The following is a 20,943-nucleotide window of genomic DNA, read 5'->3' as shown; positions in this document are numbered from 1 at the left end:
GTGGCCAGGGCCCTGACTGTGCATAAACCCTGCCTCTTCCAGGACTGCACTCCATCAGAATAGAGCGCAATGCCGCAACCTGCAATTTAAAGTCAATGAGCACTCACTCCCGGCCACCTGCCCCTCCCCGTTCAGGCGGTTCCGTCTGGAGCACCGGTTCCCAGGGCCTCGGTCTGGCAAGTCACCCTGGTCGGGTTTGGGAAGTTGAACCAGATCTTGGGGTGGGGGTGTGATTCCAAGAACCCCAGAATTCAGGATAGAAACCCCTGAAGGCCAGCCAGCTCGCTCGCATGCCTCTGCTTGGGGCGCCTCTGCAGCCCTTTGGAAATTTCTCATTGCGGCTGGTGGAAGTAGCTGGTGGAGGAGCCCGTGGGTCGAGGCATGAAGGAGAAGGTGGAGCATTGGGAGGAGGTGGAGATGAGAAGCCAGCAGAAGTGTTCCCAGGATTCTGTGGCTTTCTTGAAAAACAACAAACAGCTTGGTCAAAATAGCACGATTATAAATGCACCTGGTTTAGGAGGCTTGTGAAAAGCTGAAGTGAGGGCCTCAAGGAGGATTTTGTCTATCCTACTGGAGGGAGAGTTAAAAACTCAGTGAGGAGTCTTTGCAAATAAGGCTGCTTTTTGAAATGGAAATACTAACAATACAATGTATTGAGCAGTCTTTTTTTTTTTTTTTTTTTTTGAGATGGAGTCTCACTCTGTCACCCAGGTTAGAATGCAGTGGCACGATCTCTGCTCACTGCAACCTCTGCCTCCCAGGTTCAAGTGATTCTCCTGCCTCAGCCTCCTGAGTAGCTGGCACTGCAGGCACGTGCCACCACGCCTGGCTAATTTTTGTATTTTTAGTAGAGACGGGGTTTCACCATGTTGGGCAGGCTGGTCTTGAACTCCTAACATCAAGTGATCCGCCTGCCTCAGCCTCCCAAAGTGCTAGGATTACAGGCATGAGCCACCGGGCCTGGACTGTACTGAGCAGTCTTTCAAAGCAGCTTTTAAAAATCTGTTGTCCAGACCGGGCGCGGTGGCTCATGCCTGTAATCCCAGCACTTTGGGAGGCTGAGGCGGGCGGATCACCTGAGGTCGGGAGTTCGAGACCAGCCTGACCAACATGGAGAAACCCCCATCTCTACTAAAAATAGAAAATTAGCCGGGCGTGGTGGCACATGCCTGTAATCCCAGCTACTAGGGAGGCTGAGGCAGGAGAATCGCTTGAACCTGGGAGGCAGAGGTTGTGGTGAGCCGAGATTGTGCCATTGCACTCGAGCCTGGGCAACAAGAGTGAAACTCCATCTCAAAAAAAAAAAAAAAAAAAAAAATCTGTTGTCCAAGTATGCCCCAAGGAACAAATATAGTGCCATTCTACAGATGTGGACATTGAGGCTCAAAGTGAGAGTCCCGTAATCCCTCCGTGAACCAGTGGCTTTCATTTCAAGTCTGATTAATAATTAGAATCAGGCTGGGTGTGGTGGCTCATGCCTATAATCCCAGCACTTTGGGAGGCCAAGGCGGTCGGATCACGAGGTCAGGAGTTCAAGACCAGCCTGGCCAACATGGTGAAACCTGATCTCTACTAAAAATACAAAAATTAGCTGGGTGTGGTGGGACACCCCTGTAGCCCCAGCTATTCAGGAGGCTGAGGCAGGAGAATCGCTTGAACCCAGGAAGCGGATGTTACAGTGAGCTGAGATCACGCCATTGCACTCCAGCCTGGGCAACAGAGTGTGACTCCATCTCAAAAAAAAAAAAAAAAAAAAAAAATTAGAATCAGCTGAGGAGCTTGTAAAACCGAGATTCTCATCTCCTCAACCCCCATTCTGATTGGGTAGGTCTGGATGGGGTCCTTAGGAGCAAAATTCTCCAGGCGATTCTGATGCTTATCTTTAGTTGGGGTGCTTATTGACCTCTAGGAAAGAAAGATAGGCCTGGTTGGGTTAGGGGTGGGTGAGAGCTTGCAGCTGTGTAGACAGGGCTCACACGTGACAAAGGTGAGCTCACAGACAACCAGTTCTGCCTGGTTCTGCCTGGGGTCCTAGGTTTCCCAAGAAGTCATTTCCTCTGGGGAGAGGGCAGGGCAGTGGGAACCCCACAAAGGGCTAGGTTGATAAACCACCCACGCCAAGGGATAAGGGTTTTGAGGGCTGAGAGAGTAGCCTGAGGATTCTGGCAGACCTCTGTATCCCAGCAGTAGCAAAGACACAGACAGCCTACCAGACTTCATGCAGCCCACCCGTCTCCAGCCCGCGCGGTCAAATGAGTTGTCCTAGGGACCCAGCCAGGCCTGGAACCTCGTCCTTCTGACTCCGGCACTGTCTCTTTTCTCCTCATCTGTCCCACTGACTGTCAGGAAGGAATCCCATCCACTTAGAGGCCAGGTTTCTGCCAGCCATTACTAAGATCCCTCTCCAATCCTGGGTTCTGAATCCTTGTGAGGAGAGAAAGCAATGAAGTGCAGGGAGGGCTATGCAACCCCCTCTCTCTAGTGAGTCTCTTAAACCTCGGCTAGCTCAGGCCCTGTGGAGTGAGAGGATAGGAGTCAGCAGACCTTAGTTGCAGGCTGTTTGGCCACTAAGGATGGATCGGAGTCTGGGCTGTGGCCCAGAAGCAGCCCCCAGGAAGCATACCATGTCTTTGAAGCCCAGAATTTTTATTACAAATAACACAATTTTGCATTTTATTATATATTTTATCTGTGTTAATTTCAGTAGCAAATGTTTAGATTACTTACTAGTTAAATTACTTAATTTCTCCCTCCAAAAAAAGAAAAAAACTTTTTTTTTCTTTTTTGAGACAGAGTCTCGCTCTGTCCTCCTGGCTGGAGTGCAGTGCCGATATCTCAGCTCACTGCAACCTCTGCCTCCCAGGTTCAAGAGATTCTCCTGCCGCAGCCTCACGGGTAGCTGGGATTACAGGCATGCGCCACCACGCCTGGCTAATTTTTTTATTTTTAGTAGAGACGGGGTTTTGCCATGTTGGCCAGGCTGGTCTCTAACTCCTAGCCTCAAGTAATCTGCCTGCCTCGGCCTCCCAAAGTGCTGGGATTACAGGCGTGAGTAACCAAGCCCGGCCTTCATACCTCAGTTTTGAAAACACGGAACTAGAGAATCTCAAAGACCTCTTCAACCTCTACAAGGATCATAGCAAAGGAGAAAGATATAATACATTCCATGGAGCTGCTTTCCCCCAAACCCCAGTCCTAGCCCATAGGACTCTCTGCAGGAGGCCTGCCAGAGAAGGTAGAAATAGGCATTTCAGCCATTTCAGTGCTTTTGCCTTTTGAGGGCTTCCAATTGGTTTACAATATGGAAATATTGTTGATATCCATATAACAAAGGGGGAAGCAGGGATGGGGGTTTTTCCACCAGCCTAGGGAGTATATGACAGGGGATGACAGAGATGATCAGGACCTGCCACAGTTGGGAAAGCCCAAACCCAGGCTCATCATTTGTCTGGACAGCAAAATGAGCTCACTCTATTGTTGTTGTTTTTCCTTCTAGAGAAGAAAGGAGACCAGGAGGACCTGTCTAGCCTCTGCGTTTCCCAAAGGGCTGGGGTGAGTAGAGCTAGATCAGCAGAGAGAAGGGTCAGCCTTCTCACTGTCAGGATTCTTCTGTCAGTAGAATGAACCTTAAAATCTTTCTTTTTTTCTTTTCTTTTGAGATGGAGTTTCGCTCTTGTTGCCCAGGCTGGAGTGCAATGGCGCAATCTTGGCTCACCGCAACCTCCGCTTCCCAGGTTCAAGCGATTCTCCTGCCTCAGCCTCCTGAGTAGCTGGGATTACAGGCATGTGCCACCACACCTGGCTAACTTTTTTGTATTTTTAGTAGAGATGGGGTTTTACTATTTTGGCCAGGCTGGTCTCAAACTCCTAACCTCATGATCCGCCTGCCTTGGCCTCCCAAAGTGCTGGGATTACAGGCGTGAGCTACCATGCCCGGCTAAAATCTTTTAATGTTAAGATAAGCAGGTCCTAAGAGAGTACTCCTTCCAGCCCCCCACCTCCCCCACTTTATGGACAAGGAACTGACAGGGCAGGGAGCCTTAGGAGGTTCCAGGATCTCCCTCTCTCCTGGCAGTTAGGCCCCACTCAATCCTCTGGAACTTTCTTCTCCCTGGCTTTGGTCTCCTTCATCACCCTTCTGCGATGCCTCTAACCTCACTCAGAAGTGCATTTTATCTCCAGTGGCCTTAATAGTCAAAGGCTTGGGAAACTCAAGTCTAGGCAAAAGGCAGCTGCCCAGGTCTGCATGCTGAGCCTTTCTCTGGAACACCTGGGCTGGCAGGAAATGGAAGCTGCCAGCCCACCTGGCAATTTGCCATCTCTTCACAAAGATCTTTTTTTTTTTTTTTTGAGGTGGAGTCTCACTCTGTCACCCAGGCTGGAGTACAAGTGGTGCAATCTCAGCTTACTGCAACCTCTGACTCCCGGCTTCAAGGGATTCACCTGCCTCAGCCTCCCGAGTAGCTGAGATTACAGGAATGCACTACCACGCCCGGTTTATTTTTGTATTTTCAACAGAGACGGGGTTTCACTACGTTGGCCAGGCTGGTCTCAAACTCTTGACCTCAGGTGATCTGCCCCCTTCAGCCTCCCAAAGTGCTGGGATTACAGGCATGAACCACCGCACCAGCCTCCTCACAAAGATCATTGACCCTTATGGAGCGCTTCAGGATTCTAAAAACACTCGCACAGGCCTGGCACGGTGGCTCACGTCTGTAATCCCAGCACTTTGGGAGGCCAAGGCAGGCGGATCATGAGGTCAGGAGTTTGAGACCAGCCTGGCCAAAATAGTAAAACTCCATCTCTACTAAAAATAGAAAAAGTTAGCCGTGCGTGCTGGCGGGCGCCTGTAATCCCAGCTACTCGGGAGGCTGAGGCAGGAGAATCGCTTGAACCCGGGAGGTAGAGGTTGCAGTGAGCCTAGATCGCGCCACTAGACTCCAGCCTGGGCAACAGTGTGAAATTCCATCTCAAAAAACCCAAAACAAACAAAAAAACACACTTCCATATTTTTTAGGGCTTTCATAACTTTTTTTTTTTAATTTTGAGATGGAGTCTTGTGTTGCCCAGGCTGGACTCGATCGTGGCTCACTGCAACCTGTCTCCTGGATTTAAGCGATTCTCCTGCCTCCGCCTCCTAAGTAGCTGGGATTACAGGTGCCCGCCACCATGCCTGGCTAATATTTGTATTTTTAGTAAAGACAGGGTTTCACCATGTTGGCCAGGCTGGTCTTGAACTCCTGACCTCAGGCGATCTGCTCGCCTTGGCCTCCCAAAGTGCTGGGATTACAGGTGTGAGGCACTGCACCCAGCCTTATAACTTTTTGTCTTTTTCCACATGTTCTAAAGGATTTTCATAACTTTGTTAATAAAAATAACAACTGGAGGCTGGGCATGGTGGCTCATGCCTGTAATCTCAGCACTTTGGGAGGCCAAGGTGGGCAGATCACTTGAGTCAAGGAGGTCAAGACCAGCCTGGCCAACATGGTGAAATCCCATCTCTACTAAAGAGACAAAAAGTTAGCTGGACATGGTAGAGTATACCTGTATTCCCAGCTTCTTGGGAGGCTGAGGTGGGAAAATCACTTGAGCCCAGGACGCTGAGGTTACAGTGAGCTGAGATTGTGCCACTGCACTCCAGCCTGGGTCAAAAAGCAAGACTCTGTCTCAAAAAAAAAAAAAAAAAAAAAAAAAAAAAGACTTAGGCTGGGCAGTGGCTCACACCTGTAATTCCAGCACATGATTTGGGAAGCTGAGGCGAGTGGATCACTTGAGGCCAGGAGTTTGAGACCAGCATGGCCAACATAGTGAAACCCTGTCTCTACTAAAAATACAAAAATTACCCAGGTTTGGTGGCATGCACCTGTAATCCCAGCTACCTGGGAGGCTGAGGCAGGAGAATCACTTGAACCCGGGAAGCGGAGGTTGCGGTGAGCCAAGATCATTCCACTGCACTCCAGCCTGGGTGATAGAGTGAGACGCTATCTCAAACAAAAACGAAACAAACCAACAAAACAAAAATAAAGGCCTGGTATGGTGGCTCACACCTGTAATCCCAGCATAATACTGGCCTGGTACACTGGCTCACACCTGTAATCCCAGCATTTGGGAGGTGGAGATGGGAGGATTGCTTGAATCCAGGAGTTCAAACCAGCCTGGGGCAAGTTGTGAGACCCCCATCTCTACTAAAAATTAAAAAACAACAACTAATATATGTGTGTAGAGTTTGTAGGCAGGACAGACCTCATCAATGTCACTGCACAGGTGAGAAAACTGAGATTCAGATAGGTGCAGTGAGTCACATAGTGTCAGCAAGGCTGGAGCCAGGACTCTACATCTAGGCTCATTTCCTGATCCCAGGCAACCCATACTCTTAGTTGTAAACTAAAAGGGACTGTAAATGCTGGAAAGCGGGGGGTCAATGTTGTAGGGTGGGGTGTAGAACAGTTGGAGTGATCTTCTGTTATCGCTAAGAAGATGTTGACCCAAGAGACTTTCTCTAGGTCAGCCCTTGTTTTATCTGATCAGGTTCTTCCTCCCCCTGTAGAATTCAGCAGCACCTAGCAGTGCTGACTCAAATGGCAAGTCCGACTGACACTCGAGGGGTTTCCCTTTAGCTGCCACCCTCAATCCCAGAAGTGACAGTGATTCTGTTACCATATCCCCCTCTGGGATCCTCCCCCTGGGAGCTCTGGGGTCCCATAGGAAGGCCACTCTGGGAATTGCTGCCTGTGAAGAGGGGCCCTTCCCCACCCCAGCTGTCCCGTATGTAATCCACAAAGGGCCAGACGCTGACATAGGCACCCAGGAGCCACTGCTGAATTTTTTATACTTAAAAGTAGCCGCACAGAAACACAAAAACTTTCAGACTCTGCTCCGGGAACTGGTGCACGCAAGAGCTTAACTGATTTCGCCGCGGTCTGCGGTGGCTTGTCTGGGGCCAGCGGGATGGGGGAAGGGAAGACCCCCCCCTCAGCTCGCTCTCGCCTCCCTCCACAGCGGAGGTGCGACCTCAAGGGAGCGCTGCCGCCGAGGTGACAGATGCAGAGCAGCTGACTGGGGGAAGGGTCCAATCTCCGTCGACCCCCTACTAGGGGAAGCGGGGGACGTGACTTGGAGAACGTGCGACTGAGGAACGGGAGGGGGATGGAGGGAGAGGGGGAACGGGGAGGAGGGCGGGGCTGGCTCTGGCCCCGCCCACCCTCGGGAGGACGGAGGCTCCTCCCACTACCCGGGAGGAGGGCAGCCAGGCCACGAAGATGCTGAGCTCAGCATTTGGGGCCCCGGCGGCTGGGTGGGGGCAGGGCGCAGGGTTGGCGCCTTTCTGGTGAGAGCCCTAGAGAGGAGAGAGGGGGAGGGAGGGAGAGGCCGAGGAGGCCCTCACACCCCTGAGGCTGTAACTCTTCTCCAACCGGGTGGGTCGTGCTAACAAAGCGGTCTCTGTTGGGGAGGGGAAGGCTTCCTGGGTGTGCGCAAACCCTAAGGGATAGGGGGAAAGAATGTCTGTGACTCACTACCCTAAACCCTGACTTAGCCCCGAGAACTCACGTCAGAGAGGCCAAGCCTTTGTGCCCTCTGACCCCAGGATTGATTTGGTGGAGGGAGCGCAGGGCTGCCCCTGTAGGGCTGCAGTCCCTACTGCCCTGGCTACCCCAGCTAGTGCAGGAAGGAGTTGTATTTAAGGCAACCTTGAAAAGTGCAGGGGGCATCAGCTTGGGAAGGGAAGCAAGGAAAACCTTTCTACCCACTTGGCACAAAGGGCTACCCAGGCCAGGCGGGTGGGTGGCTATTTTTGAGCTGGCCTACATACCTATTTGCCTCTTTATCTTTTTATTATCACACATGGTTATTATGGGAGCTTTTCTTCAGCACTTAGTGCAGCTGATGCGTTCAATGAGGGCTGCACAATAAGGTGTGTTGCCTCCCTCGCCAGGAAGTTTTTAAGAGTGTCTGGGCCAGGAAAGAAGGTCATCAGTAGGCCTGCAGCAGCTTCCCCAAGCTCTTGCCACATGGAACAGGATCCTGACCCTGACACCCCCATCCAGAGCTGGTCGCCCTGGAGGCAGATGATGACATTCAGATTTGACAACAGGATCACTGGGTTTTGCTGGGGCCTGAAGCCCCTCAGCCTCTGAGCCTTGTTGCTTGCAGAGGCTGACTCCATAGTCCTACAGCCCCACACTATGGCTTTCCTGCATAGATGGAGCAAGGGATGCTCATCTGCACTTGAGTTGTGGGCAGAACTGGTTTGGGATTTACTGCTCTGATTTTTCTTAAGTAGAAGCAAGGAGAGCCTGGAACTTTCTGTTTATTTTACCTCTGTTCAGCCTCACTAGGACCTCCCTCTCCAAACCTTTTAATAGCTCCCCATTGCCTTTAGAGCCAGTCTGGCTGCTTAGTTCAGCCTCGCAAGCCTCGGGGGCAGGCTCTAGATTCATTTCCCACCCACAGCCCAGAAGGGGAAAAACACATATGGTTCTAATTATATCTGAAATGCTCTTAAATTTTCCATAAAGTACAGTATGCATGGCTTTGTGTATACAACTTTGCATAGTAATATGTATGTAGATATGCAAAATATATACAGCCACATAAGGTGGATCATAAAGAGAACATCAACAAAGGATAAGCATATAATTTACAGTATTTTCATCATGCTAAAGACAGACACATAGACCTGGAAGTGAGACTGGCAGAGGTCACAGCAGATTTTTCTCTTCTCTCATCTGGTGCTCCCACTGGGATAGGAAATCTTTGGCCCTGAGAAAAACGGATGCCGGTACTCCTTAACATGCTCTTTTTTTAAAAAAAAAATTTAATTAATTTATTTTTTTGAGGCAGGGTCTTGCTCTGTCCCCCAAGCTGGAGTGCAGTAGTGTGATCTCAGCTCACTGCAACCTCTACCTCCTGGGTTCGCCTCCAAAGTAGCTGGGATTACAGGTGTGTGCCACCCACCCGGCTAATTTTTGTATTTTTAGTAGAGATGGGTTTCACCATGTTGGCCAGGCTGGTCTCAAACTCCTGGCCTCAAGTGATCTGTATGCCTCAGTCTCCCAAAGTGCTGGGATTGCAGGCATGAGCCACCGTGCCCAGCCATAATTTACCTTTCCCAGATTCCCTGTGCCCGGTGAGATGCCATTTCTGTGGGGTCCCAAGTGGCTTCCCTTCCAGCTTGCTCCTACCTTCACACCAATTACTCTTCTTCAATGCGCTTCCCACCTTATAGCTACAGCTCACACTCCCAGCTTGTGTTAAGCTCCAGGTCCTTTGAGAAGCCCTCCTTGAACAGGTTTGGGAACCCTCTTGTTCCCCTGCTGGAGAATTCAGGGTAGCGAGTCCAGCCCAGGCCTGGTGCCTTGGAAGCCTGCGCTCAATCACACAGCTGTGCATGAGTATGAGTTGCTCCCTTCTCCTTCAATAGCTTTTTTTTAGATGGAATCTCACTTTGTCGCCCAGGCTGGAGTGCAGTGGTGCAATCTTGACTTACTGCAGCATCCGCCTCCTGGGTTCAAGTGATTCTTGGGCCTCAACCTCCTGAGTAGCTGGGATTACAGGCACCCGCCACCATGCCCAGCTAATTTTTGTATTTTTAGTAGAGATGGGGTTTCACCATGTTGGCCAGGCTGGTTTCGAACTCCTGACCTCAGGTCATTTGCCCACCTTGGCTTCCCAAAGTGCTGGGATTACAGGCGTGAGCCACCGTGCCCAGCCCAGTAGCTAATATTGAAAGGATCCTATCCTGGGTCTGATGCTCCATCAGATTGTAAACTCTTTCAGAGGTCATATATTTCAAATCTTTTTTTTTTTTTTTTTTTTTTTTTTTAGACGGAGTTTCGCTCTTGATGCTGAGGTTGAAGTGCAGTGGCTGGATCTCGGCTCACTGCAAACTCCACCTCCTGGGTTCAAACGATTCTCCTGCCTCAGCCTCCAGAGTAGCTGGGATTATAGGCACACACCACCACGCCCAGCTAATTTTTTTGTATTTTTAGTAGAGATAGGGTTTCACCATGTTGGCCAGGCTGGTCTCGAACTCCTGATGTCAGATGATCTGCCTGCCTCAGCCTCCCAAAGTGCTGGGATTACAGGTGTGAGCCACCAAGCCTGGCACATATTTTAAATCTTAAAACAACAAAAAAATTGTTTTTATTTTTAAAATGTTTGGTAGAGACAGGGTCTCACTATGCTGACCAGGCTGGTCTTGAACTCCTGGTCTCAAGCAATCCTCTTGCCTTGGCCTCCCAATATATGTATTGTAAGTCTTTTTTTTTTTTTTTTTTTTTTTGAGATGGAGTCTCACTCTATCACCGAGGCTTGAGTGTAGTGGCACAATCTTGACTCACCGCAACTTCCACCTCCCGGGTTCAAGTGATTCTCCTGTCTCAGCATCCCGAGTAGCTGGAATTACAGGCACGTGCCACCATGTCCATCTAATTTTTGTATTTTTAGTAGAGACAGGGGTTTCACCATGTTGGCCAAGCTGGTCTCAAACTCCTGGTCCCTAATAATCCAACTACCTCAGCCTCCCAAAGTGCTGGGATTACAGTCATGAGGCACCGCACCCAGCTGTCTTATATAAATCTTTACCCTCTGCCACCACCACTATAATTCCCCCCAACACACCCACACACACCCCTGTCCCGGTGTTGGGATATATACAGTATATACTCAACAAGTGTTTGACCCAGAATTGAATGGAACTGGAGCCCACATGTGACTCAAGGTCAATGTAGAATCAGCAAGAAATCTCCCTGACCCCTCCCAGGCGGTGGGGAACTCTACTCCCTCTGAACTCGGCCAGCACTTATTATTGTCACAGAAAGTTAAAACTGAAAGGGGGATTCCCCTTCTTGTACATTTGAGGAGAATAAAGGGGAAGTGTCCAGAATCTGGTTCCAGTGTGGGAACCAGATCCCACAGTCTGCTGGTATCTCTCCACTGCAGCTTGTTACCTCTTCAGAGGGGGCTTCCCCGGTTGCCTGCAATCCCTTCTTCTCCCCTGCTGTTTCCTTTCAAACCACTAATTCCCTTTGTAATCATTCATTCATCTATCTCTGTGGATGTCCAATGCCTGACTTTCCCAATACACTGCAAGCTCTAAGAGGCCAGGGTCTGTATCTATTTTGTCCTGGATCTCCTGGTGCCCTGCACAAAAAGCCCAGCCCACAGAGTTTCCAATAATAATATATGAAAAAAAAAAAAAAAAGAATGAGGCCAGGCGTGGTGGCTCACACCTGTAATCCCAGCACTTTGGGAGGCAGAGGTGGGTGAATCACCTGAGGTCAGGAGTTCAAGACCAGCCTGGCCAACATGGCAAAACCCTGTCTCTACTAAAAAAATACAAAAATTATCTGGGCGTGGTGGTGCACACCTGTAATCCCAGTTACTTGGGAGGCTGAGGCAGGAGAATCACTTCAACCTGGGAGGCAGAGGTTGCAGTGAGCCAAGATCGTTCCACTGCACTCCAGCCTGGGTGAGAGAGTGAGACTGTGTCTCAAAAAAAAAAAAAAAAAAAAAAAGAATGAGTATCCGTATGGCCTGCGAACCTCCATACATTTCCCCAGGGCAGTGCTGAGACTGGCTCAGAAAGTGCTGAGTTGACGTGTCTGGAGAGTTCCTTGCCAGGAGCTCCAAGGCAACACCTGGTCTTGAGCAGCTTAAGGTATATGGGGGCGATAGACACCTAGTGAATAACCCTACCACCAGGAAGAGGTTTATACTGGGGATGACAAATCAGATTGGGGATTGGAATCTAGCAGTGGTGTGGAGGGCAGATTGGAGGTTGGAGACCTAAGGCAGGGAAACAATTAGGTCATGATTGCAAAAACTGAAAACCACCTAAGTGTCTCTGGTAGGAAAACAGTTAAATAAATTACAGTACATCCCAATCATGGGAAATTATGTGGGTGTTAAAAAGAGGGAGGTAGATTTTGGAAAGATGTCCAAGATCTGCTGTGAGGTGACAGGAACAGGTTGCAGAACAATTTGTACAGTATAATCCCAGGCTGAGGGGAGACAAAAGAGGACACTCCTCTGCAGATACACACTTTTAAACATGCTGAGAAAACATCTAGAAGGATGCTGGAGAAGCTGTTGAAGAGGGATGAAAAAGTTTTTTCTTTTTCTTTCTTTTTTTTTTTTTTGAGACAGAGAGAGTCTCACTCTATTGCCCAGGTTGGAGTGCAGTGGCGTGATCTCGGCTCACTGCAACCTCCGCCTCCTGGGTTCAAGCGATTCACCTGCCTCAGCCTCCCAAGTAGCTGGAATTACAGGCTTGTGCCACCACACCCGGCTAATTTTTGTATTTTTAGTAGAGATGGGGTTTTGCCATGTTGGCTAGGCTAGTCTCGAACCCCTGACCTCAGGTGATCTGCCCACCTCAGCCTCCCCAAGTGCTAGGATTATGGGCGTGAGACACCGTGCCCAGCCTACTTTTTCTTTCTACACCTTTTGCACTGGTAGATTTTTACCATGAGCTTATATTCTTTTCACAAGAATTTTTTTTTTTTTTTTTTTGGCTATGGCAGGATTGGGGGTGATGGGTAAGGAGGTGGGGTGGGGGCTGGACAACTGAGACCCAGTGAGCAGTGCCAGGGAAGGAGGCCTATTGACAGATGGACAGGACTGGAACCAGGGAGGAGGCTGCAGGGCCATGGCACCTGGGGGGTGGACCGGGGGAAGCACAGTGCCGTGTAGGGGGCCTCACTCAAGGTGATTGATCTCCACAGTGCCAGTGACCCTAGGCAAGGGACAACAAGCCCATGGCCAGGAAACCCTGAATTTGGGGAACAAGGGCAAGGAAAGGAAGTAGGTCGAACTTTAGGACCCTACGGATTCCTTGGCCGTTAGCACCATCCTTCGGGTACAGACCGTTCTGGCTGCAGCAGGGAAACAAACAGATGAAGGAGGGGCCAAACCCCAGCCTCCGCGGGAGGAGGTCAGCTTGCTACCAGCCCTGGTGTTCCTGGGAGCGTGCCCTGGTTCTCTGCTGGCTCTTTTGGGCTGCCCGCTAGCAGGCCAGGCTAACTTCCAGGCCTAGGGTGAGAGGCCAGGGCATCTGGCCCCTTCTGGAGGCCAAGCCCCTTCCCAGGACCCAGAGCAGAGGAAGCTAGAACAATGCTGTTCATGGAGAGATTGCAGGGGAGAGAGAGCTGGGTGGGGGCGGAGAAGGTTCTTGGCTCTTAGAAGCCAGTGAAAGCCTGCAGAAGGTCAAAGGTAGAGGAGTGCTCTGTGATTCTGAGACGGCACCTCATTTATCTCATAAACACTTGCTCTGAGCCCAAGTCCAGTGGTAATGCCCCTATGCAAAGCTGGATAAGTCGCTCAGAGGGACTCTGCCTGGGTCTTGTCTACAGGGCCTCTCTGCAAAAGCCCCTGTGTGCCAGGAGCAGCTGAGGCCTTTTCACAGGTGTCTATTTATTATACACTAGAACCTTCTAGAAGCGGTATTCTGGTTTTTTTTTTTTTTTTTTTTTTTTTTTTTTGACAGTCTTGCTCTGTCACCCACGCTGAAGTGCAGTGGCATGATCATAGCTTACTGCAGCCTCAAACTCCTGGACTGAAGTGATCCTTTGCCTCAGTCTCCTGAGTAGCTGCGACTACAGGCATGTGCCACCATGCCTAGCTAAATTTTAAAATTTTTCTTTTGTACAGATGGGGTCTCTCTATGTTGACCAGGCTGGTTTTGAACTCCTCCTGCCTTGGTCTCCCAAACAGTTGGGATTACAGGCATGAGCCTCCATGCCTGGGCTAAAGGAGGTTTTTTTTTTGTTTTTTGTTTTTGTTTTTGTTTTGTTTTTTTACAAAGCAAGAAACTGAGGCTGGTGCCTTGCGCATGATCACATCGTTAGGAAGTGATAATACTGGGATTCGAGGCCGGGTGCGGTGGCTCATGCCTGTAATTGCAGCACTTTGGGAGGCCAAGGCGGGCAGATCAACTGAGGTCAGGAGTTCGAGACCAGCCTGGCCAACATGGTGAAACCCTGTTTCTGCTAAAAATACTAAACCCTGTCTCTACTAAAAAAATACAAAAATTAGCTGGACATGGTGGCACACGCCTGTAATCCCAGCTACTTGAGAGGCTGAGGCAGGGAAATCGCTTGAACCCGGGAGACAGAGGTTACAGCAAGCCAAATTTGCACCACTGCACTCCAACCTGGGTGACAAGAGTGAAACGCTATCTCAAAATCAAAACAAAACAAACGAACAAAAAAAACTGGGATTCGAGCCTGGGTGTGCCTATGTCCCGCTTATAATTTGGTTGCTTGGAGCTCAGAACACATTTTCCCATAGAAATTATGCTGTGAGTGGTGGTTTGGCTGCCATAATGGCCTAGCTCACCCAGGGTATAGCCGGAATTAATTCTATGTTTCGGTACGGTTGTGGATGAATCAGGCTTCTGCGGACTAGCCTGGAAACCCACGAGAGAGGGAAAATGTGTTGAGGGTTTGCCCAGCTGGGAACTCTTGCCCTTCCTATAGCCACCTGGCTCAGGGCAAGTAGGCAGTATGGTGGATCAGGGAGCATTTGCCCATTTCAGAGCTCTGCCAGCAGACCATGGTGAGTTTTAGTTGTTTACAGGAGTGGGACAGAACATCTGGCAGGTTTGAATTTGGGGAGACAGAAAGTGCAAAATGAGATATGTGTTAATTTTCAGATTGAAACTCTTAGTCTTTTTCTTTCTTGTACTACCTCTCAACTCCATACAGAGTCATCTTAGATCTTTTTCCTCTAGGATAGAGCACTAAAGGCATGAGCCAGGGTTTACCTTCATGAAACCTGGCATCTGCCTTGGAGTGGGTGAGTGACAATAACTGCACAGGGCTAGGAGTGCTGGAGATCAGAGCAGCTGTTGAGAAAAGTAAGGAAGGATCACAGCTCTTATAGTGACTTCAGGGGAAACACTCATTCGTTCAACAAACATTTGCTGTGGGTGTGCTGGGCACTGTGCTGGTTCCTTTCATGGTGCTTCTGTTGCTCAAAGAGTCCTGGGCAGGGATGACTGTGGCTCTCAGATCCAGAATCTTAGCATTGCAAGGAATCTTTTTACAAATGGGAACTGCAGCCGTTCATTAATTCAAAAAAGCTGGAGTATTGGACGTTGTGCTAAATGCCGAGGATCCATGAAGCATGAAAATTGAGATCTAGAGAGAGGTGGGAAGTGATTTGCCCAGGGTCTTAATCCAGGATTCCAGCATCTGGACCAGAAGCTACCTTCTCAACCACACCCATGGCATTCTTGCCTCAGTGTGCCCCAGCCATTTTTGAGGATTCCTTCTGTTTCCCAGGACCGGGGTTTGGGGCCTGGGGAAAGGCCATAAAAAAGCAGTAGATTCCTTTCTATCTGGTAACAACAATGCCTGGGGTCTCCCCTAGAGTGAGGGTTGGAAGATCGTCCTGTTGGCTGGAGTTCAGAAGGCTTAGGAAACTTCTGTCAGTTCTTTCTTTTTTTTTTCTTTTTTTTTTTGAGATGGAGTCTCGGTCTGTCACCCAGGCTGGAGTGCAATGGTGTGATCTCAGCTCACTGCAACCTCCGCCTCCTGGGTTCAAGTGAGTCTCCTGCCTCAGCCTCCCGAATAGCTGGGATTACAGGTGCCCGCCACTACGCCCAGCTAATTTTTGTATTTTTAGTAGATACTGGGTTTCACTATGTTAGTCAGGCTGGTCTCGAACTCCTGACCTCAGGTGATCTGCCCGCCTCGGCCTCCCAAAGTGTTGGGATTACAGGCATGAGCCACCTCACCCGGCCCTGTGAGTTCTTTAAATGAGCCACGTGCTCTCTAAATTCTGGGTCTTCACAAACACTGTTAGTTCTGCCCAAACCGCTTTTCCCAGTCTCCTTCATCTGGCAGATTTATCTCCCTCCCCTTTGGGTCTCAGCTTAAAAATCTGTCTCTTCTTCAAGGAAATGTTCCTGGACCCTCAGCCTTGGATCCCCCTGCTCTGCGGTCACCTATGGTACCTGGCATAAGCCTCCATGCCTGGCCTAAAGGAGGTGTTTTTTTTACAAAGCAAGAAACTGAGGCTGGTGCCTTGCCCACGACCACATCATTAGGAAGTGTTAGGAAGTGTTAAAACTGGGCACGTTGAGCCCAGGAGTTCAATACCAGCCTGGGCAACACAGTAAGACCCTATCTCTATAAAAAAAAATAATAATAATAAGAAAATTGGCTGGGTACGGTGGCTCACGCCTGTAATCCCAACACTTTGGGAGGCTGAGGCGGGCAGATCACAAGGTCCCCTGAGATAATCATGAGCCCTCAGGACTGCTCCTACTTACTATATGTCTTTGTTTCCACTGGACTGTGATCTCTAGGAGGGGCAGAGACTCTGTGTATTTGTTTTTGGCAATTGTGTGCCCATTATCTCAGCCAGTGCTTAGTATACAGTAGGTGTTCATTGTGTAGTTATTGAGTGACCATGAGCTGTAGCTGGGGGAAAGGCCATCTAGTGAGTGGCTTTAATTCAAGTCATTCAATGACTGTGGATCAAGGACTCCACACACACAAGGCAAAGGGTGTGACTGGACGGGATACAAAGATGACTTGGAAAAAGAGATTTGCAATCTGGTAGGGAGGGTATAATCTAGAACTTAGTTCAAAAATTGCAAAGATGGGCTGGGAGCAGTGGCTCATGCCTGTAATCCCAGCACCTTGGGAGGCCAAGGCAGGCAGATCACCTGAGGTCAGGAGTTTGAGACCAGCCTGGCCAACATGGCAAAACCCCATCTCCACTAAAAATACAAAAAAAATTAGCAGGGCGTGGTGGCATACACCTGTAATCCCAGCTACTCGGGAAGCTGAGGCAGGAGAATTGCTTGAACCCGGAAGGCAGAGGTTGTGGTGAGCCAAGATCGCACCACTGCACTCCAGCCTGGGCGACAGAGTGACTCCATCAAAAAAAAAAAAATTTTCAAAGATGGCCAGGCACAGTGGCTCACGCGTGTAATCCTAGCACTTTGGGAGGCCGAGGTGGGAGGATCACTTGAGCTTAGGAGTTTGAGACCAGCCTGGGCAACATAGTGAGATCTTGTCTTTATTATTTAAAAAAAAAAAAAAAAAAAAACCAAAGAAAGAAACAAACAAAAAAACCCAAAGAATTGCAAAGATCTAACTGGAGAGCCTCCATCCCCCTTCTAAGTCCCCTCTCCTCTGCTGGCCCACTGATCCTTGGCTATGGGACCCAGCATATGCCTCTGAGTTCCAGGACCTTACACAGCACAGAAGAATCCAGAGGCTGATGTGGCTGCTGCATAGAGGCTTATGGCAGCAGATCAGCAGTTGAGGGAGTTCATGCAGAGGGCAGACTCTCCTGGCTCTGAGCAGGCCAGGGCGGGACTCAGGCTCAGGCTCCTCTGGACAGCTCTGGGCCCACCTGCCTGAGCTTTTATCTATTTCAGAGAATCATTAAGAAAGTACCAACCAGGTGTGGTGGCTCACACCTTGTAATCCCAGCACTTTGGGAGGCTGAGGTGGGAGGAAGGCTTGAGCCCAGGAGTTCAATACCAGCCTGGGCAACACAGTGAGATCTGTCTCTACAACAATAACAACAACAAAATAAGAGAATTGGCTGCGCATGGTGGCTTATGCCTGTAATCCTAACACTTTGGGAGGCTAAGGCGGGCAGATCACAAGGTGAGGAGTTCGAGACCAGCCTGGCCAATATGGTGAAACCCCCGTCTCTACTAAAAATACAAAAATTAGCCAGGCGTAGTGACGCATGCCTGTAGTCTCACCTACTCGGGAGGCTGAGGCAGAAGAACTGCTTGAGCCCGGGAGGCGGAGGTTGCAGTGAGCCGAGATTGCACCACTGCACTCCAGCCTGGGCGACAGAAAGAGACTCCGTCTCAAAAAAAAAAAAAAATTAGCGGGGCTTGGTGGTGCAAACCTGTAGTCCCAGCTACTCAGGAGGATGAGGCAGGAGGATCAATTGATCCGGGGAGGTTGAAGCTGCAATGAGCCAAGATCACGCCACTGCACACTCCAGCCTGGGCGACAGAATGAGACCCTGTCTCAAGCAAACAAAAAATAAAAAAGAGAAAGCATCTATTCTCAAAATCACCTGGAGAGAAACTTTGAGAGAAAATGCTCACATTCATTGCAAGAGTTTGAAATAATGCCTCAAAATCAGTTATCCTGAAGTGACATGAGACCTGCATCCAAGAACCTTTAATAAATAGTGGCAGCCAGGCATGGTGGCTCACACCTGTCATCTCAGCACTTTGGGAGGCTGAGGCAAGTGGATCACCTGAGGTCAGGTGTTCAAGATCAGCCTGGCCAACATGGTGAAACCCTGTCTCTACTAAAAATACAAAAATTAGCCCGGTGTGGTGGTGGGTGCCTATAATCCCAGCTACTCGGGAGGCTAAAGCAGGAGAACTGCTTAAACCCGGGAGGCAGAGGTTGCGGTGAGCCGAGATCATGCCACTGCACTCCAGCCTGGGCAACAAGAGCAAAACTCCGTTTCAAAAATAAATAAATAAATAAATAAATACTGGCATAGGCCAGGCACATAGTGGCTTATGTCTTAATCCCAACATTTTGGGTAGCCGAGGCAGGAGGGTTGCTTGAGCCCAGGAGTTCGAGACCAGCCTGGGCAACATAACGAGACCCTGTCTCTACAAAAAATACAAAAATGAGCCAGGGGTGGTGGTGCGTGCCTGTAGTCCCAGCTGCTCAGGAGGCTGAGGTTCACTTGAGGCCCGGAGTTGGAAGCTGCAGTGAGCTATGATCGCACCACTGCATTCCAACCTGGGTGGAAGTGAAACCCCCCTTTCTAAAATAAATAAATAAAAATAAATACTGATGTTGGTTGTTCCTCTCAGTTTCCCTGAACCTCAGTTTTGTCATCTGAAGGATGTTTTGTTATGAGGGATATGAAACGCGACTGTGTGATGGCACCCGGCACGCTGAAGATGCTTTGGAAATGCGGGATGGGTCAGAATCTTAAGTGCTCGGAGTCTGGTGGCCGGGGGCCTCACCCAGCAGGAGGACACAATGGAGACAGCCTCCCTGGGTCATACAGTGGGCTGCACGCAGGTGCAGGCAGGGGAGCCAGGCCTGAGGCTAGGCAAGAGGCAGCACTAGGACCCAGGGGCCATGTATGCAGCAGGCTCCCCCGGATAAGTTCTCAGCCAGAACACAATGTTCTCAGTGTACCCACAGGAAACCCTGAAGAAGAGAACTGCACATGGCCTCTGCTGGGTGTGTTCTGGTCACAGCCTTTTATTCTTTTTCCTAACCTCAGTCCCCACTTTCACATCCTGTAACCTGCATTGCTGCCCCACCCTACCCTGCTGGGCTGGTCCCAGGTCCCAGGAGAGCAATCAATGCAGGAAGTCCAAGGCCTGGCCAGGTTTTACCATTTTCAAATAAGACCCGTTTGCCTCTAACCCTGGTTTCCTGAATCGCAACCCTTTGTGATGGAAACTTACTTTTTACAGTGCAGAAGGCAGACACTGGGGACAAAGTTGTATTTCTGCCATGGCAAGGATCTTGGCCCACAGGCAAAGGAAACAGCTGATGCCTCATACCACCACCTCCCTTCCTCTCTGAAGGCCGGGTCCCACCTGGGACAGGGGAGGGCCTCCGTCGCTGCTGCCTGAATCAGAGGGAACTTGGAGCTGCCTGGGGGATCAGCGCCAAGTTTGGAGCAGAACATCCTATGATGTGGTTCCTAGTTTTTATTTCCACGAATGCTATAATATGTTGTCCTACCGAGCTATTTTTATTGAATGGAAAAAAAAAAAAAAAGCAAACCTCTGCAAAACCAGCAGTCCTCTGTTAGACGGAAGGACAAGGTGAACTTTTCACTTCCTTCCCTGCAGCCTATCAACTCAGTCCGTGGTTTGGTGTCACCCACACTCTGTGCTATATTCAATCTCAATTTTTGCCTCCTTGTTTTTGAAGCTGCAGGAGCAAGGCTCTAAACCTATGTTTCTCCTGCTAGTTGCATGAGGCTTTTAGAAGTGCCTTTTTGGTGAATTCTCACAACAGCAAAATAGAGATCTATCAGCTGCTTGCCAGCTGCAGGCAAAGGTGGGTCTGAAGAGAGTGAACAAGGAGGGGAACCTTGAGAAACCCAGCACAATCCCAGCCAACTTCTGGCAAACTGCACTGTTGGGAGCTCCGCACAGGCTGCATTCCTGCCACGTTAATGAGAGGCCTGGCCATTGAAAATAAGACCCAAGCCGGACGGGGTGGCTCATGCCTGTAATCCCAGCACTTTGGGAGGCTGAGGCAGGCGGAGGACCTGATGTCGGGAGTTTGAGACCAGCCTGACCAACATAGAGAAACCCCATCTCTACTAAAAAAATGCAAAAATTAGCTGGGCATGGTGGTGCATGCCCGTAATCCCAGCTACTCGGGAGGCTGAGGCAGGAAAATCGCTTGAACCCGGGAGGCGGAGGTTGCAGTGAGCCGAGATCACACCACTGCCCTCCAGCCTGGGCAAGAAGAGTGAAACTCCGTCTCAAAGAAAATAAGACCCAGTGCCTCTATGAAGCTCCATGAATAAGGCTCCTTCTACCCTGGCATTGCAGAGTCCCTTTCCAGATGTTGGTTGGTAAAAGGGTTTTCATGTGTCCTAGGCCTGTAGATTCAACTGGGTGCTTCCTAGACTGGCCCAAGCTCAGGGATTCCCTTCTTGGGGAAGAGGTTTCCAAAAGCAGGCAATACTGCTACTCCTGGGGAAGTCTGCTGAAGGCTGGGGGCCCCAAAAGACCTGTGTTCCAATCTTGGTTTTGTCAACTTGATGGAGCCTGTGCAAATCACTTTCCCACTCAAATATTTTCATAACTTTGTCAATAAAAATAACAGCTGGAAGCTGAGCATGGTGGCTTACACCTGTAATCCCAGCATTTTGGTAGACTGAGGAGGGGGGATTACTTGAGGTCAGGAGTTCGAGACCAGTCTGGCCAACATGGTGAAACCCCATCTCTACTAAAAA

At 49.7% G+C, this 20,943-nt stretch overlaps 1 protein-coding gene across 2 annotated transcripts in view; it reads left to right on the top strand.

The window, feature by feature from the left end:
- The first annotated feature begins 3,427 nt into the window (after positions 1–3,427).
- ASCC1 (activating signal cointegrator 1 complex subunit 1) overlaps positions 3,428–20,943 on the top strand; it is a 173,027-nt gene continuing 155,511 nt past the window's right edge. The window contains exon 1 of one of the 2 annotated variants that reach the window (XM_063781888.1): positions 3,428–3,552. The gene's annotated coding sequence lies outside the window, so the exon portion shown is untranslated. The remainder of the gene's footprint in view (positions 3,553–20,943) is intronic. The other variant, XM_016918526.4, reaches the window with a different exon arrangement.

The sequence above is a fragment of the Pan troglodytes genome, chromosome 8, assembly GCF_028858775.2.
Source record: "Pan troglodytes isolate AG18354 chromosome 8, NHGRI_mPanTro3-v2.0_pri, whole genome shotgun sequence".
Classification (NCBI taxonomy): domain Eukaryota; kingdom Metazoa; phylum Chordata; class Mammalia; order Primates; family Hominidae; genus Pan; species Pan troglodytes.
Note: the sequence above shows the minus strand (reverse complement) of the source record. Positions and strands in the feature narration are given on the sequence as shown.